This window comes from Rhipicephalus sanguineus, chromosome 8, assembly GCF_013339695.2.
Source record: "Rhipicephalus sanguineus isolate Rsan-2018 chromosome 8, BIME_Rsan_1.4, whole genome shotgun sequence".
In the NCBI taxonomy this organism is placed as follows: domain Eukaryota; kingdom Metazoa; phylum Arthropoda; class Arachnida; order Ixodida; family Ixodidae; genus Rhipicephalus; species Rhipicephalus sanguineus.
The window spans coordinates 89,275,629-89,294,687 of record NC_051183.1 but is presented as its reverse complement, the minus strand read 5'-3'; the positions used below and the strand labels follow the sequence as shown (position 1 = coordinate 89,294,687).

The following is a 19,059-nucleotide window of genomic DNA, read 5'->3' as shown; positions in this document are numbered from 1 at the left end:
GATACACGTAGTGCCCAGCACATGCGTTTCCCTGTGAAAGATCGCGGTCCGATAAACTGTAGCTGCTGCGAAGCGGCAACTGAACGTCATCGGACTAAGAATTTATGATTACGTCACATGGTGACAACATCGGACGGCGTCATCGCTTGGTGATGATCTCTTGGATCACTCGTGTTGAAGCCGCTGACGGCAACTGTTCGTGTTTAACGAGGAATCTAAAGCTTTCGCCTTAATAATCGCCATTTAAATGGGTGCTCGTATCGCGGAATATCGCCAAATCCATAGAACGGCCGAATGAAAACTACTCCACGAAGAAAAGTGATGAGTGTCCTAGAATTTTTTTTGTTTTGACAATGGCTACATCTGTAAGGGCTGGCTTTCTGTAGCTCGCCGAAAGTGAGCTTATCGATGTCCCATAGTAAAGCATGCAGTACTCTAAATCATCACTGTTTGTTTTCTTCTTAACGGCTCTTTCACGCCTGCGACAAACACCGGTCGCGCGACCTAGTTAGTCACAAGCGACTGGACGGGAACTGTCGCAAATAGCCGCTGTGACCGCAAAGCGACTGTTGAGGCTCAGTCGATCACTGCGGAATTTCTCAGCCGTACTACTGCAGTTTGAAACCTCGAAACCAATCATACGCGCAGGAATAGGAACTCACCTTATTTTGCGAAGTAATGGCAATGCGATCCATACGCGAGCAGCCGTGAATTCTGTGGCGAGGTGTGCAAGTCGCACGCAGATATAAAAATGCGATTGGATTGCCAATCGATAACGGTCGCGCGGCCGGTGCAAATCGCATGTGTGAATGAGCCTTAATAATAGATAAACTTTTAAGGGACAGTCTAGACACCACGGCCAAGGCACAAAGCATTTCATGTGCTCCTTTCGCCACAATAAAATATCTAGGACACTAAGAAACCCTTCAGTTTTTGTCTTTGCTGATCATACTGCGTGGGAATGAATGAAACAGCATAAGTTCATAGCATCCCAAGAGCGAACTTTGTGAATATGATTGCGTACGTAGATTTAAAAAAAAAACTGAGCGTCGAATAATGATTGAAATGAAATGAAGGGAATAGTAAGCGCAGTCTATTCTGTATCATTACTCTTATTTAAGAATTACCCTAAATAGACCTTTCCTAAAAGCCGCGCGCGGCCGCAAGGCGTCGGCGCAGTGCATGACGGGAGAAAAGAGTGCCGAACTCCGTCGTCTGCTTCAGCTGCGCGATGAAGCTTGTCGTAACCGGTTCGTCGCTTCACACGTCATCTTCGGGTACCATCATGCGTTTGTCACTCTTTCAAATATCGGGCTGGTCGTAGTAGGATATGAAGTGAACCACGCTGTACCTGGCAAGGCGTGTCATGCGGCAAAACTGAAGTCAGCAGCAACGATGTAAAAAAATCGCTTCTCTGACCGCTCACGCTCCTTTCACTGTGTTGCGCGAGCCCGTAGCTATGGAAAACCCTTTGCTCGTGCCTAGTTTGCGAAGTGCAGCCTCTTAATCCACACAAATCACTGCTTATAGCGGGAAAGTATCACGCACTGACAATCCTCCGAACCTTACAGAGCTCTGTAGTGTGCCTGCTTTTGATAGCCCACGCTTTCTGCAAAGTTTCATGATCGGACTTCGACTACAATAATTGTATTGTAGAAACATGAAAAAAAAACTTCAACGAGGCACGTTTTATCTGTATGGGTTGTGTCGTTGTTTCCTAAACGAAATGCACTGACGGGGGTTGCACGTGTCCGCAGCAATTCATGGCCATATATATTTGCACATGTATCTGCGAGATGTGTTGCAGTACGCCTCACGGCTCCAGTTTTGATGTGACACATTAACATAACTAATACATATGCCGAGCCTTCCTGCACAAAATGTGGTATCTACTTAATTATCATTGTTTTCTCGGACACGTGGCGAACAAAAGCGCAGTTTGAGTGTCGGTCGTCGGCGTGCTAGTTTTGACTATGATTCGCGAGCAACGCCTTCCAAGCGTAAATTCATTACTTCTCGTCGATATTAGGCACTTCCACCTCCCGCACGCAACATACTCGCGATATTATTTTCAAAAAAACAATGCATGAGTGTATGCTTCTGCATCTTAGCCTTTCGCTTCTCACTCTCATTTGTAGGTATTTTAAACGTCACATGGTGAAAATTTTGTGCAATGCTTGCAAGTACAAGGACAGAAAAATGTCACACCGAGCACAAATTATCGTTCAGTGAACCTTGTGATTTATTTCATCCTACATTACAGTCATACTTAGGTCAAAGCCTCAGATTCCTGATCAAACGCAAAAGTTGACCGTCGGCGTCCCGCGTTAGCGGCGTCAAAACGACTGGTCCAAAAAATCATCACGCGGTGACGCCACCGCATTACGTCATCGTGACGTCTTACGTATCGAAAATTTGTTACGTATCACGACGTCGCCTAATATGACGTCACATGATGACGTCTTCACATTACGTCATCGCTTTGCGCTGCCTGCGTCATTGGTTGGCCTATCACGGAGGCAGTGCAAAACAAGATGAGGTGCAGAGAACTTGCAATGACTCCGACCCTGGAGTCAGTGCAAAACCAAGTTAGGTGCACACAGCTTTCGGAAGGGCTCGTGTGGGATCAATGCATCGATTGAACACAAAAGGAGGAGAAGAAGAAGATGGCTTTCGCCTTCGAGTCCTTTTAGGCTAATGCATAAGGGACCCTGTGTGTGTTTTTTTATAGCGAAAGCTGTTATGAGATCACAACAAGGGCCGTTTTGTGCGCCGTAGTTGTCCGCCGCCGCCGCCGCCGGTGTCCGTAACAATTATCGCTCGAAATAAGAAAAAAAAAGACGAAATAAGAAAAAAATTGCAGGACGGAACGAGGTTCGAACCTGAGCCCTCTGCGTGGGAGCCCAGTGTTCTACCTCGGAGCCATGCCGGTGCTTGAAACTGCGTTGCAAAAAGACCGTATGCAGGCTTCATGTCGCGCAGGAACCACATTAACACAAAGCGTGGTAGAAGAGTAAAATAACAACCAAGCGTCACCCAACGCAAATTTTGTAACCAGGCGTCACACAATGCGAATTGCGCAACGAGTGGGTCGTTGAATACTTCCAACCCATTACAAAGGGCTCTCCCATAATTCTTCATCGTCCTCAGCCGCAGCATCGACAAAGTGCACAGAATGCATCAAAGGGGCCCTCCAACACTTTTTTTGAAGCGCCTACATCGCTGCCGACCGCATCAACGCGTAGTGACGCTCCCCAGAACTATTGCGGGCGGAAATGACGAAGATGAGCGCTGGCCTATGATTGGATAAATGTAACGTGAGAAGCAACAGCGGAGTCTACGAAGAAGTAATGCACATCTCTAAGGTAACGTTTCTGAGCAGTGCCTATCAGGGTATTAAAAAAAGAATGACAGATTTAAGGCAAACTATAAAATGAGGGAATCGTTTTTTACCGCTTCACAAAACAAAACAGGCCACTAATCACGTTTAATAAGTCGCTTATAATTTTTTACGAAAGTTTCGCCGCCAGTTTTCTTCACTCTCTGCTGTAACTAGGGCATCTGTGACTCAAAACGCAGTATGCCAAAGTGGTCTGAGATTGCCTTCGTGAATTTCGACTCTTACCGTAAATACCGCATTTGCGTCTCTAGTCACCGTGCTTGTCATCGTGTTTGAGGTAAACACCAAGGCTTCATTTTACGCCTTGTTTCAACGAAATAAAAGCGCGTGGCGCGCATGGTGGTTGCTGTGAGGGCGATTGCATACGTTGCCGTTACGTTCACGTCAAGGCAATGTTCGCGGCTAAAGTGGCGGTTACTGAAACCTTTACGTGGGATTATTGTTTCTCGCTTCGACAACTTGCACTGGCGCTGCCACGACCCCTTAACTCTTGGAGATTCAGCTTATTTCTTTATTCATTTAGGGATTACACACCTGTGTCGCCTCAGTGAGCATTACAGTAAGTTGGCACAGTTTTGCGGGAAGAAGGGCCTGTATTAATTCCACGTGCACACACACACACACACACACACACACATATATATATATATATATATATATATATATATATATATATATATATATATATATATATATATATATATATATATATATATATATATATATATATACGTAGATAGTGAAGAGGCTGTCTTCGATTACCGTAGGACAAGTAGGAAAATGATATACGCTGCTAAAAAACGTTTATTTGTCAACTTTTCGACCGGAGACCGATCATTATCAAGGCAAGATTGACGAGGCTTCGACGCGGTTTTATAGCAACGTCGTCCGAGCAGGGACAGACAGAACAAAATTTTTTTAAATAAAAAAAATGTAAAAATGAAAAAAAAAATGAGTAGCCAAAAGACCACGCGTGTACACTCGGCCATTCAAAAACCGCGTGCATCCTCGAGGAAAAAAAGGTAGAGATATAAACGTATATGTAGATAATCCAGGTGAACGCAATCAGTAAGTACATTCTTTTCGCCCATAGTGAAGCCTCACCTCTCCGGCTCCCCCCTACTCATTTCTCCATGATTTCTCCTAGCGCGTGAGAAGAAGACGCCCGCAAGAACGACAGCGGCTGTGGTTGTACATCGAGAGCAAGCAGCAATAAAATATGTGGGAAAGTGAACGCCTCACGTCATCCCACAAGTGGTGACCCGGACATCGAACGGCAACGCGCCTCCTGCTCGTCCCTTCGCCAACGCACTCAGCGTCACGGCCATCCCCGTTTCTTCGGTGACTACAGTAAGGACTTCAGCAACGTACATTCCGAATGACCATGGACACCACACCCAAGAGTGACGCAACGCCGAATCCCACGGTACCCGACCCTGTCGTCGCTACTCTCAAGATACCGGAGTTTTGGCAGGCGGACTCGGAACTCTGGTTTCTGAGCGTCGAGCCACTCTTCCGACGACACCGGGTCACATCGCAATCAGCGAGGTACGACTATGTCATCGGCGCTTTACCACCTGCTGTCATCGCCATCGTAAGAGACATTCTGCGCTCTCCGCCTCCTGACAACCCCTACGACACTCTTAAAGCAGAGCTCATCCGCCGGACAACCGAGTCGGAACAGCGTAGGCTGCAGCAGCTGCTCACCGCGGAGGAACTCGGTGACCGCAAACCTACGGAGCTTCTGCGTCGCATGACACATCTCATCGGGGACAACCCTGCTGCATTGGACGCATCCATCCTACGAGAGCTCTTCCTACAGCGACTGCCACAGCATGTGCGGATGATTTTGAGTGTGTCCTCCACGGAAACTCTCGACTCACTGGCACAGATGGCCGACAAGATTATAGATGTCGCTGCCCCGTCCATATCTGCAATTGAGAGACGTGATTCTTCCCACTTTGCGCCGGTCCGCGATGACCGCTTAGACCGCCTCCTTCAAGCTAACGAGGAGCTCAACCGCAAAGTGGACCAGCTGGCCGCTGAACTGAGCTCGCTGAAAGCTGACCACCGACGCACTACTTCACGACAACGACGCCAAAGCCGCGATAGATCGCCAAGTCTGCCTCGCAGCGTCTGCTGGTACCACCACCGATACGGGGCACGCGCTCGTCAGTGCCATCAGCCATGCCAGTTTGCGGGAAACGCACGGGCCACGCACTGACGGCGGCCAGTGTTGCAGGCCCGACATACAGCCGTCTATTCCACGTCACGGACCGCGTCACCAAAGTTCGGTACCTCATCGACACGGGTGCCGAAGTGTGTGTTGTTCCTCCTACGCTGGAGGACCGTCGGCGACGCCAGACCACGCCGCCTGTCACTGCTGTTAATGGTTCCACCATACGGACCTACGGACAGAGGTCTGTTACGCTTGACATCGGCTTGAGACGCACGTTTCGTTGGATTTTCTTAATCGCCGACGTGCGTGTACCAATTATCGGTGCGGATTTTCTTTGGCATTTTAACCTTGTGGTGGACCTACGACATAGCCGCCTCGTGGATTCTGAGACCCACCTAACAGTTCAAGGCGTGACATCGAGTTTACCACCCTTACGTCTCGTGCAAGCTCATGCCAAAGTCTCTCCGCCGTGGTCTACGCTTCTGGAAGAATTTTCCGACTTCTTCCGTGCTCCATCTCTTGAAGACCCAGTGCGCCACAATGTCACTCATCACATTGTGACGGTAGGAGCACCGGTGTTTGCACGTGCTCGTCGTCTCGCACCTGACCGTTACAAGATTGCACGGCAAGAATTCGAGCACATGCTTGACCTCGGATACGTCCGCCCTTGTTCCGGTGCCTGGTCCTCACCGCTACACATGGTCCCCAAACCCTCAGGTGACTGGAGACCGTGCGGTGACTATCGCGCCCTCAACAAAGTGACGGTACCGGACCGCTATCCGATACCGCACATCCAAGACTTCACGGCATTGCTGCACGGTTCCACCGTATTCAGCGAAATCGACCTAGTGAAGGCATACCACCAAATACCTGTCGAGCCTTCCGACGTACCGAAGACTGCCATAATAACGCCTTTTGGCATGTTTGAATACATACGGATGCCCTTCGGTCTACGAAACGCAGCACAAACCTTTCAACGGTTCGTAGACCAGGTTCTTCGTGGTTTGACCTGCTGCTTCGCGTACATCGACGACATCCTCGTCTTCAGCACTTCAGCAGAAGATCATGAACTTCACCTGCGTCAGGTTTTCACGCGGCTCCGGAAATATGGACTTGTCGTCAACGGATCGAAGAGCGAGTTCGGAGTTTCCTCACTGGACTTCCTTGGCCATCGCGTGGATTCCCGTGGGATCTCTCCACCGACGGCGCGCGTGGAAGCTATATTGCAGTTTCCACGGCCAACAACTACGAAGAAGCTGCGTGAATTCCTCGGGCTCGCCAACTATTACCGTCGGTTTATTCCACACTGCGCGGCCATCTTGCAACCGCTACATACACGTCTCTCCGGTCAAACGAAGCCGAACGCTTCCATCTACTGGACAGACGACGCTGAGACAGCTTTCAGTTCCATCAAGGAAGCTCTGGCTAACGCAACGCTCCTCGCGCATCCAAAGAGCGACGCCATCACGTCACTCACCGTGGACGCCTCCGACGTCGCCATCGGAGCAGTCCTGCAGCAGTTGGTCGACGGAGTTTGGCAGCCGGTCGCTTTCTTCTCTAGGAAACTCTCACAGACCGAGTCCCGTTACAGCACGTTCGGTCGCGAACTACTCGCGGCCTATTTGGCTCTCAGGCATTTTCGTCACGTCCTCGAAGGTCGGTATTTCCATATCCTCACCGACCACAAGCCGCACACGTCTACCTCGACCGCTACCAACTCTGCCCACACCCCACGTGAGATCCGTCAGCTTGCCTACCTATCGGAGTTCACGAGCGATATCCGGCACATCAGTGGCAAAGACAACCCCGTGGCTGACGCACTATCCCGCGTAGAAATCAACGCAACGATGGATGAGCGCCCGCCAGTCGACTTTGCAGCCATGGCTACTGCACAACAGGAGGACAGCGAACTTCAGGTTCTCCGACGCCAAGAGAACTCTCTCAAGTTCGAAGATGTCCAACTTCCAGGCTGCGTGATTCCCCTCGTTTGTGACACGTCTACCGGTTGTCCTCGCCCGTACGTTCCAGCGCCATTTCGCCGCAGTATCGTTGACGCCTTGCATTCCTTGTCGCACCCCGGCATACGTGCGACTCAACGCCTCATCACAGCGCGATATCTATGGCCACGCATGAACATCGACGTCCGCCGCTGGACACGTGCTTGTCTCAAGTGCCAGCAAACCAAAGTCCAGTGTCACACAGTCAGCCCACTGGGTACCTTCACACCTCCGGACTCACGGTTCAGTCACGTGCACCTGGACCTCGTAGGCCCTTTGCCCCCATCGGAAAACAGCCGGTATATAATAACGTGCGTAGACCGGTTCACGCGGTGGCCTGAGGCACTACCGCTCACCAACATCACCGCAGAGTCAGTTGCCCACGGACTCATAATCGTGGGGATAAGCCGCTACGGAGTTCCCAAGACCATCACAACGGATCGAGGTCGTCAATTAGACTCCGCGCTCTTCCGGACTTTGTCCCGCATGCTTGGTGTCAAGCACATCAAGACGACAGCCTACCACCCTATGTCGAATGGCATGGTTGAGCGGTTTCACCGCCAACTCGCTCATGGACTCACGATCATTGATACCCTGGACGGAGCGACTGCCACTCGTCCTCCTCGCCCTTCGCAGCCCGATACGCACGGACGCTTCTTGCTCCTCAGCTGAGCTCGTTTTTGGCACGACCTTAAGGCTTCCTGGCCAGTTTTTCGACGTGTCTCCGGTACCACCAATGGAGGTTGCTGATTATGCCAGTCGCCTCAGGAACGCCATGAAAGACGTGTCACCTATCCCACCACGTCAACACTCACGCCCAAGTTTCGTCAGTCGTGCTCTGCGGGATTGCACACACGTCTTCGTACGGCACGACGCTATCAGGCCACCACTACAACCGCCTTACGACGGACCCTTTAGAGTCATCAAGCGTTGCCCCAAGCATTTTTTTCCTGCTGCTTAATGGACGTGAGGACAGTGTCTCCTGTCCGCATTAAGCCGGCCTTTCTCGACACCGACGCCGTCCTCGCAGACGACAAGCCATCCTCCAACACCAGACGAACGCGCTTCGCAACAGTAGCAACTACCAGCTACTCATAAGGATCGCTCCTTCGCGCACTGGCTACCTCGCTAGAGGGGGGGCCCTATGGCGAGCCGTCAACGCGAGAGAAGACGACGAAGTTGCGCTTCAGCTGCTCCGCACGTTCGAGCCTAGCGCGTGAGAAGAAGACGCCCGCAAGAACGACAGCGGCTGTGGTTGTACATCGGAGAGCAAGCAGCAATAAAATATGTGGGAAAGTGAACGCCTCACGTCATCCCACAAGCTTCACGAGAATCTACTGTAGCTTAATATTAACAAATTATCACTGCGTAATACATGTACACAATACACACGAATTGCAAAAAACGCACGTTGGACAAAAGGAAGAATTCCAAATATAATATCGTGCAGTATGATGCAACACCATTAAAAACAAATGTTTGCTTCCCCCCCTCAATTGTCACGTGTGGTCGTGACATCGACGAAGGCAGCAGTCAGCACGCCAGAGACGAAGCTCTTTATTTGGCCGAACTTGTGGCCGGGAAACTGAAAGTCAAACTAGAGCAATGCACTGATAGCGGCGAACAGAGCGTCGACCGTCGATCAACTGACAAGCGGTGAAGCGCGTCGGCATTTACACATGTACCGTGGAATATTCCAGCGTTGTCGCTGGCTGTCACCCTACATGGCACCTTATGCAGGTGCCATGTAGGGTGAGGAGTCCCGTGACTACATTTTATATTTCCTGGCAGGAGGGTGGAATCGCACCAGGCGCCAAATATGTGAATTGTGCAACGAGTGGGTGCTTTAAAGGCCCACCCATTACAAAGTGTGCAGCTGAGAGGGTGTGCGTGGCACCTTACGGCCGTGTAGTGGGTACATGGCCAATTTTCAAAATGAAGGATTATCGTGTAGGGGGCACATAACAAGTGTATTTGCAGTAGGCACTTTAGGATAGTTTGAAACGGCCAACGTTACGTGCACAGTCGATCGTGTCTTTACGGCACGGTTGACTCGTGCACGGAGAACCGAAGCTAGGCTAGCAAATCAGAATGCGATGCGCACGGAGCCCGTTTATGCTATCGCGTACTACACCTGAAGGCGAAGCTCAAGCGTCCTCCAAATTTTTGTCATTAGTATTAACGTCTTCGAGCACCTCACGTAATCTTCTCGTGTCACTTATGCTGCGCATGCAAGAAATCATGCTCACACGAATGCCTCCGAATATGCTGCGCGTCAAACTATTTACACGATTTCTCTTCATTCATTATTTGGCGCTCTTTTTACAGCGAAAGCTGTTATGAGATCGCAACAAGGGCCGTTTTTGGCGCCGTAGTTGTCTGCCGCCGCCGGTGTCCTTAACCACTACCGTTTGAAATCAGAAAAAAAAAACGAAATCAGAAAAAATTTCCAGGATGAAACGAGGTTCGAACCTGGGCCCTCTGCGTGGGAGGGCCCAGGTTCGAACAGTACAAAACGACGTTTGTTGATTGGTGGCAGCATACTGCAAGCGATTTGCTTGTTGACCGGTTTGAGAGCAAAATGTTCTGCGGCGCTCAGATGTCTCTCAAATTGTAAACATGCTGACGCGGAGTGGTCGAAGCCATCCGGCGGAGGAAATTGTTCAGATAGCGTTCAGCAGTAATGTTGAAAGAAACAATCTTGACGACGAGGATTTCGCACTGGACGTAGAAGGCTGCGAAAACACCGAGAGTGACAGCGTCGATGAAGGATCAGCTGCTAACTCACGAGGAGCGACTTGCCCTTCACGTCCCCTCGTGCGTTAATGTTCTTTCACGCTCGTAAGTCACTTTGATTGTATTTAATGTATAATATCCTTGAGCGAGGTCAAAATAAAAACATCAATATTCTTGTGCATTACATGTAGCGCAATTATTGTAGATATTATGGAGCGCCGCATGCCGTCAACACGCTCGAGCTCGACCTGCGAAGCGAAATGGTTAGAGCGATGGAACGTGCAGTCACGGCGGTAATCCACGCGTCTAGGCTAACTTCAACACTTCACCGGTACCTTCCGAACGGCATTGCTGTTCGACGAATTTTTCGTAATGTCGAATAATTCAACGTTGCGAAAAGCATACGTGTGCATTCTTTTCGATATTCAAGTTTCGATCGCGGTGATCGAAGCCGCAACATCCGAGTGATTTGAATTGCACACGGCTAAAGCCTGAGCATTGCTGTGGCACAAGCGCTACTGAATGGGATGTTGAATGCTTGTGTTCCGTTGAAGAAGTAACTCCGCGTTCCTGACTGCGCAAATAATGACGACGGCGTAATATGTTTGCCAACCATCACCACGTTAGACATGAGGTCTCGTGCGGTAGCAAGGGCGCTAATCGCTAGCGGCCTACCACTGCGGCAAATCCGGTGGGCACGCTCGGTGCGTACTACCTCGGAGTGCCGTTCAGTTTATACGTCAATTCAAGTTCATGCAGTTTTATGTAGCACGCAAAGCATTTCGCAAAGCATCGCTGATGCACGCTAACGGAGCTGAAATATAACCGTTGACACCGCAGCAAATAATTAGATGGCGAGAACTAGCACTTTCCATGGTTTGGGAAGGTATTTGGTCTCCTATCCATTTCAGTGCAGCTCATGACTTCATCCGGTGTTTCACGGGCCGCACGTCTTATTTGTTTCTACAGTAACAAACGAGTTGACTCTCCTCCGGGCGCCATTTTGAATCGCACGGCACGCCACCTATAGTTCGTGGGTATTGCGAATATGAGTGACGTATGTGCGGACAAAGCGTGAGAGAAGGAAAGTGACCACGATGACGCGTTAGCGCAACGCAATACAAATAGTGAACAAACCAAGTGCGGAGAATATGTAGTGGTGTATGCGTTATAAGAAGATAAACCGTGGTCATGTGGTGCGTATGTGATTATGTGACATGTGCCTTTTGGCGCAGTCGCGTCGTGTTAACGGAATTAAGTTCCAGCATCCGAGAATGATGTGCTAGGTTTAAGTGCCCGTTGCCTAAGTCTCACGCACGATGCGCGAATGCCTTGCATGAAAAACGCCGCGCGAGGTAACCATTCTCTACAAACCGCGAAATAATGCGCGCTACATAATATCGCTGGGACCCAGGAACTTTCGATTGCATGGATCGTGATCGTAAGTGAAATGGCGCCGCTACAACTCTTATTGTGCCACGTGCGTTTCTTATCATCACTTTTGCTGTATTCGGTTTTCGGCCACAAAGACTGTCAGCAACGCTCAGCGCAAACCGCGCCTCATTGTTCGAGAAGCTTCGCGATTATTGTAGATCGTTTTGTTAAGATTGCGCGCAAGACGCGAACGCTCGAGCTTGTTCTAGAACTTGCGCGACAACCAGCGACAACGCTGTCCACTGGGGCGACACAGGTATGTAAGACCTAAATAATAAATAAAGAAATAAGCTGAATGTCCAAGGGCTGAAGGGGTCGTGGCAGCGCCAGTGCAAGTTGTCCAATCGTGAAACAGTAATCCCATGTAAAGTTTTTAGTCACCGCCAGTTTAACCGCTTCCATTGCCTTACTGTACTATATATCATACTTCACTACATATGGACTCTCGTCACCGTGATCACGACCGAATCCAATAACAAGTCATGACCAGCTGCTGGTGCTCACTGACCACGGTGATGATGACCTTGTTCAAGAACTGTCAAGAACTTCTTCTACACATGCACATGGGTTCGTGAAACGTGCGTGCCTTCTCCATCATAAGGGACAAGTATTAGCGCTACATATCAGCTTACCGCTTCTGGTGTTGGTAATACCCACGTTGCCGCTGGCAGCGTTACCCAACTGTAAATAACTGGTTATATAACACATTTGCGGCTCTTCAACATATATGTGTGCGTATAAAATGTATACAAATCTTTAGCGTCACTTTGTAACCTTTCACTCAGGAAAAAAAATGATGCCACAGTGACCTTCCCGCCGCATGCTTCGCATAACATCGACTCCCACGGTACGTGGGATCTGCCGAATTTTTTGTTAAGCTCACCCTGAACTCCACGCCTTCATAATTTTTTTTATCTAGCTTTGATTTCTTTATTTAAATAACAATGCAGTATTGAAAAATAATGTTTATATGCGTGAAAATCACTTAGATTGTTTAGAAACTACATCTTTTGTAGCTCGGAGGCATACAAAATGTGAGCAGTGCGGCTTCGTATGCGGAACCTATATTTACACTTAGGCTGCCACCGACTATAGAGGAATGCTCGCATCACCTTCCGAATCGTTTACATAAACAAACGTTAGCGCCTAGAACTCGTAATTCTATTTTCTGTCAATGATTCGATTAAAAGGCTTGCGCCAAGTACGATGTGTCATAGCTTTCGATCCAAAATATTTGAGATTTTTATTATTTTTTTGAGCGTAAAGAAAGTGACCCACGTGTGAAGCCTGTGCTCAATTGGAGGATGCTTGATAAAGAGTGGGACATCAAAACATTTCAGAACTGCCTCCATGCACACCGGTGCTTGTCGTATGGTTGGGGCGGCTTACTGCACTCCCATAATAGAATGTATAGTAGTCTAAGCTATCGGCTGCATTTTCTAGACAGTGTCACGTGGCACAGTGTCTTAGGCCCGTATTCACAAACGAAACTTTGGGTGTTGAGGATATGTAAATAACTGACGTGTATGTGTCATTAATTTTGCAAAATATTAATCTTTGCACCAAAGTTATGAGGAAAGAAATGTTGCAGCGATCGCATGCACCCTGTCCTACACTGTAAAAAATTTTTCTTGAAAAAAACAGAAATTGTCTGGCAGCTGGCCTGCCAGAAAATTTCTGTTCTCTTTCTGTTTTCTGTTTTTATGTTTTTGTAATTTTACATGTCTCTTCTGTTCCTGCTAACAGAAAATTTCTGTAATTTCCATCGGTTTTTCCGTTTTCAGTAACAGAAAATGTCTGTAATATTACATGTATTTTTTGTTCTCAGCAACAGTAAATATCTGTAATTTCGAATGTCTTTTCTGTTGGCAGTAACAGAAAACTTCTGTACCTTGACATAGATTTTCGGTTCGCACTAACAGCGAATTTCTGTAATTTTACTACTCTTGGTTTTTTAGTACAAAAATCCTGTGATTGGACAAGTATTTTTTTTTCATTCGTTCAGTACAGGAAGTTTCCGTAATTAAAATGGGCTTTCTGCTTTAAGTAACAAGAAATTCTGAAATTGTATTCTTTCTCATGGCAGCAACGTCATTTGACGAAAATTCGGCAATTTGACAGGTTATGCAATATTAAATGTATGTGGTGCAAGAACAGAAAATCTCAGACAGAAAGCACCACGATTTTTTGCATCTGCATTGTCCCTTTTGTAGCACGCATCCTCTCTCACCAATTCGTTAATTCAGTACACCATAGAGTGAAATGCGAAGAAGTTTATTGACATGGAACATAAAAGTTCAGGCAGTTGCCAACATGTGCATCTTGAAATACGAGAGATGCCCACACTATCACAAGCGGCCACTATGCGTTATTTGAAGGTCGCAGGTTCGCTCCCTGCCAGCGCGATGTTATCTTTTCATCCACTTTGCTTTCTTCACATTTACTTCGTAATGACTACAAATAATATCCCCTGTACTTGCCTTGGCTTTCTTGTCTGTTAGTTGTACAATTCCCGTTTCGTTCACTATGCCCCCAGTATCACAAGGGGTCCAGATTCAAGAATCTCTCGGGGATATTGTTCGAGTTGGCCGGCACATATGTTTAAACGTCAAGTCCTTCAGGGAGCTACTCAATGACGGCACTTTCGGGTTCAGGTTGTGCTGTTTCCCACGTGTATGGTCAGTCGTTGTGCCCTTTTCGGGACTGACAGTGGCAATTGACCTAAAAAGAAGAGGCAATTCCGTTTAGCAGTGCACAAGAACCCAAATATTCTTAGATACAGTGTAACTACAAAGGCACCTACTTGCTCTTCATTAAGAATATGCTTTTCTGCATGCATCCATCTCAACTTAAATTACCATCACTTTAAATACAATATTGCCACATAAGTCTAAAATGAAACTCCTAACCTTTATAACACTAAAATTAGAATCTGGACCTTCTAATCAGGGGCGTAGCCAAGGGGGGGGGGGGGTTGGGGGGTTCAACCCCCCTCCGAAATTTTTCAGTTTTGCTTGTGTATATATACACTCACACATACAAACGCACGCACGAACATGCATAAAGTATGGTTGAACCCCCCCCCCCCCCCGAAAAAAATTTCTGGCTACGCCCCTGCTTCTAATGTCTAAGTACTGACAGCCAGTTTGCTTGTGGATACTCGCGAGCAGTATACCATAAAACAGGTAGCTTCTCATTGAAGGCATTATGGTTTAGTTTTAGTACTTTTGTTTCAAAACGCTTTCTTTTCAGGTTACCTAAATGAGGCCATCTCAATAAATAAAGGTATTCTATGTGAGCAATATACCACACATTTTTTTAATGTTACCGGAAAGCTAAAATTATTGGCCAAAGTATTGTGTCCAAGATTTAGTTTCAATCTCACCTATGAGTGAACTCCAGGATAAGACTTGCCTCTTTTGGGTGGGCAAAGTTGACGCAAAGTGTGCCAGGAATAATATCTTGAACGCCTCTCTAGGACTGCATGCTTGCATGAGAGGAACGTTGTCAATGCAAGGTGTGAAGGACTTCCCTGTCAGGAAACCACCACCTGGAAGTTGAAAATTTGGGTTCAAGATTTACTATATTTAGAGGGGGAGAATAACATACCTTTAGCAAATATGAAAGGCCAACTTGGCATTTCCTCAATGTCATCATCACAGGTGGTATCCTTGAATAAAAAAAAGAGCATTGATCGAATAAGTAGACACGAGGTAAAATAGAATTTGTTAATAACAGGAAACCGCGCGGACAAACGGGACAAGAAAGGCTGATAGGACTTTCTTGTCCCGTTTGCCCGCGCTGTTTCCTGTTATGAAGTCAAACCAATAAGCTCAAGCTCATACCCTTTCAAACAATTTGTTAAGCTGAATGCTTGCACGTATTTTAACACTGCGTACTCTCAAACACTTTGAGCGCCCGAACGATGCTTATCAAAAAGCACAATGCAAGAAAGAAGATAAAAAATCAACAAGTGATTTTCAGGCTGTATTAGCACCGAATCTCTTGCCCTACGTGGAAGTGAAATGACGCACTGCACCTACGATGGTTCGCTCTATTTTCGGTGTACAATCGAGCCCGGATATATCGAATTCGATGGAGATTGTGAAATAGTTCGATGTATAAATAATTCGATATTCGAAATTGTGCTCATAATAACAACATAGCACGTCTCTGACAAATATCTAAACTTGCAGAAAGACGGGAGATTACCGATTGGCGTATCCAAAAGGAGCAACGTCGACAGGCACACGACGGTGATAAATGATTTATTTGATGCGCAAAAAGCCGAACAGGTCGACGGGGCTCAACTGGCAGCACGCGTGAAATGCGCAAGAAGGAAGTAGTGCTGAATAAAAAAAAAAGGCCAGTTTAGTGCCGAGAAAGACATGCCCTGTAGTCACAAGCAAGCGCTTACACCACACTCAAAATCCAGCGCCAAATCACGGCGCCGATACCTTCGACGAAGCGCGAATTCATCAAAAGCCGCCACTTCTTCAAAGCATCCACCCTACCCCCACGCCAGCTAAACGCGTGCGAGAACAACCACCGTGTTTCGAACAACTAAGCGCTTACACCACATTCCAGATCCAGCGTCAAGTCACAGCGCCGATACCTACGACGGAGCGCAAGTTCATCAAAAGCCGCCTCTTCTTCAAAGCACCCACCCTCCCCCCATGCCAGAGAAATGCGTGCAAGAGTAGCCAGCGTGTTTCGAACAAGTAAGCGCTTACACCACATTCCAGATCCAGCGTCAAATCACAGCGCCGATACCTTCGACGGAGCGCAAATTCATCAAAAGCCGCCTCTTCTTCAAAGCACCCACCCTCCCCCCATGCCAGAGAAACGCGTGCAAGACCAGCCAGCGTGTTTCGAACGAGTAAGCACTTACACCACATTCCAGATACAGCGTCAAATCACAGCACCGATACTTTCGACGGAGTGCAAATTCATCAAAAGCCGCCTCTTCAAAGCAACCACCCTCCCCCCATGCCAGGGAAACGCGTGCAAGAACAGCCAGCGTGTTTCGAACAAGTAAGCGCTTACACCACATTCCAGATCCAGCGTCAAATCACGGCGCCGATACCTTCAACGGAACGGAAATTCATGAAAGGCCGCCACTTCTTCAAAGCACCCACCCTTCCCCAGCGCCGGAGAAACGCGTACAAGAACAGCCAGCGGGCTTCGAACAAAGCCGCTTGTGCATAGCGTCGAAAGTTCGAGAACCTTAGGCCCCCGTGACGCCGTCTCAAACGACACTGCTTTCACCGTTGCGTCTACCGACGACGCCGAACTGGCTCAACATCTTTACCGAGCCGCTGCTGCACTGTGAACAGATGAGTCATGTCCAACTCTCCCGAACCCAGGCGCGAACCAATAAGCGCGCAGAGGCGTGTGGTTCGGCCAGTCAACGAAGAAGCCAGTGAGCCAGAAGTGAGGAAAGACACTATCAGACTGTGGCACTGAAAATAACTTATATGTCGCCACGCATACATATCTTGTAGTAACGCGCAAAGTTTTAAAAAAAAAGGAAAGGAAGCAGAAAAAAGGAGAGGAACAAAAGACAGACGCTACGCACACTACGCTACGCGTGCGCGGATTTCCTACACGTGTGGTGCAGTGCACTTTGAGGCCTTGGGCGTGGCGTCGCGTTCGATATATCAGATGTGCAGCGAGAGGAGCACTATATTTGCGTGCACAAGCCCAAGATATTTGCATGGAATTCTACCTCTGTTTCACAGGCACAACAATTCGTGTGGTTCGATATATGCGTGTTCGACTGCATTTTTTCGATAAGTGCTGTTCATGTAGAGGGCACAGAATCGTTGCGGTAATATGAAACCGGTTGAGGCGTTGCTCAAAAGGGACACTGCGTCGCGTCACTTTTTAAGTGATTATATTATTGAACAGAATCTCGAGCGATACAATTCACTAAGGCAGACACATTAGCGCTGCGGTGTCAAAGACCCTTTATAGTTCGACGTAACGTCGACGCGTGCGCACGCTCGGCATAGCGACGCTACGATATTCAAACGTATACAGCACAAAGGCCGGCGCGACCGCGCGTCCGGCGTCCGTGGCGCGCCGCGCCCCTGCTGCAGCCGGCGCGAGACTCGACATGCTGCAATCCGCGCCGGCGACGTTACCCAAAGAACAGTGTACCCAAAGACCCTGACTGCACGGTGTCCGCGTTTCTTCGTTCTTCGTTACGAAGGGACGCCGGGCGTGCTCAACTGCGTATGCGTCAAGTCGACGTAGCGCGGCCGGCGGGGCGCGCAAGTGGGAGTATGAGTGCTCGGTTTTCGCGTCAACGTAACGTGACGAACCAACGAACCTGGCGCCGCCAACCTCTGCTGGTTGACGCGAACGCTGCGCTGGACTATAAAGGGCCCTTTATAACGAGGCGATTACGCTGGCAAAGCAGAACAAGAAATCACGCATCATAGCAAGCTAAGGACGCACACGATCCGCATAAATGGGACTGCTCCACCAACGCCACATGACACAAACACATTCTTAGATCGCAACATTAGCGGAGCACCCGCTTCGGTGCGCCTAAACTAGCGGATCACAGAGGAGACAACGGTCGAACACATTGCAGTGTGACGCAATCTCTCGCAATCGCGTGCACGATAGTACGCTCTGCGCGGTAACAACGAAGCACACTGCGCAGACCGCGGCAGCCGCTTGGCCACATTTGAAATGGCAGCACTGCTCTGCTTACACCTCCTGCCGCACGGCTAAGCGCAGCAGCACAGCTAAATACGACGTGCACAAGCAATCGACGTTTCCAGAACCATTCGTTCAAAAAACGTTGCTAACTGTGCATGGCTACGCGAGCCACTGTCATCGAGCGCTATAGCAACAACATTATCAAGTAATATCACTTCAGTAATAGAGAATAGAGTTCAGTAATCACATAAAGCAGCAAGGGAACTTTCACTCACCTGATGGACGAACTGTAACAAAGCGCAGTGGTTCAATGGCAGCAGACCGTCGACGAGCAAACAACGAGGAGCGTCAGTCGGTCCAGTCCACAAAGAAGAAACTATAGGCCTATGTAGCATGAAATTTGAATCTGTGCATCGAAGCGCGCCGAAAGCAAGGACCGCAAGATGTACGAATGCGCATATTACTTGAGACAAAATTAATTGCTACAGTTGGCTTGCTTCCTAAAATATAAGCAATTTATTACGCGGTGGAGTGTATTTTTATAGCTGTTTTTCAATTACTAAGAGGCACGTGATCAATGGTCTGTAAAGCGCCGGCTATAAAGACAGAAATTTTCTGTTTCTTTCAGGTACGTATTTCTG

The 19,059-nt window shown here is 48.3% G+C and overlaps 1 long non-coding RNA gene across 1 annotated transcript; it reads right to left on the bottom strand.

The window, feature by feature from the left end:
- Positions 1-15,151: 15,151 nt before the first annotated feature.
- LOC125759550 (uncharacterized) lies at positions 15,152-18,792 on the bottom strand. Its single transcript, XR_007417136.1, has 3 exons — positions 18,694-18,792; positions 15,356-15,416; positions 15,152-15,296 (listed from the first exon to the last, which is right to left on the bottom strand). It is a non-coding gene; the product is annotated as an uncharacterized LOC125759550 (long non-coding RNA).
- Between the last annotated feature and the right edge of the window lie 267 nt (positions 18,793-19,059).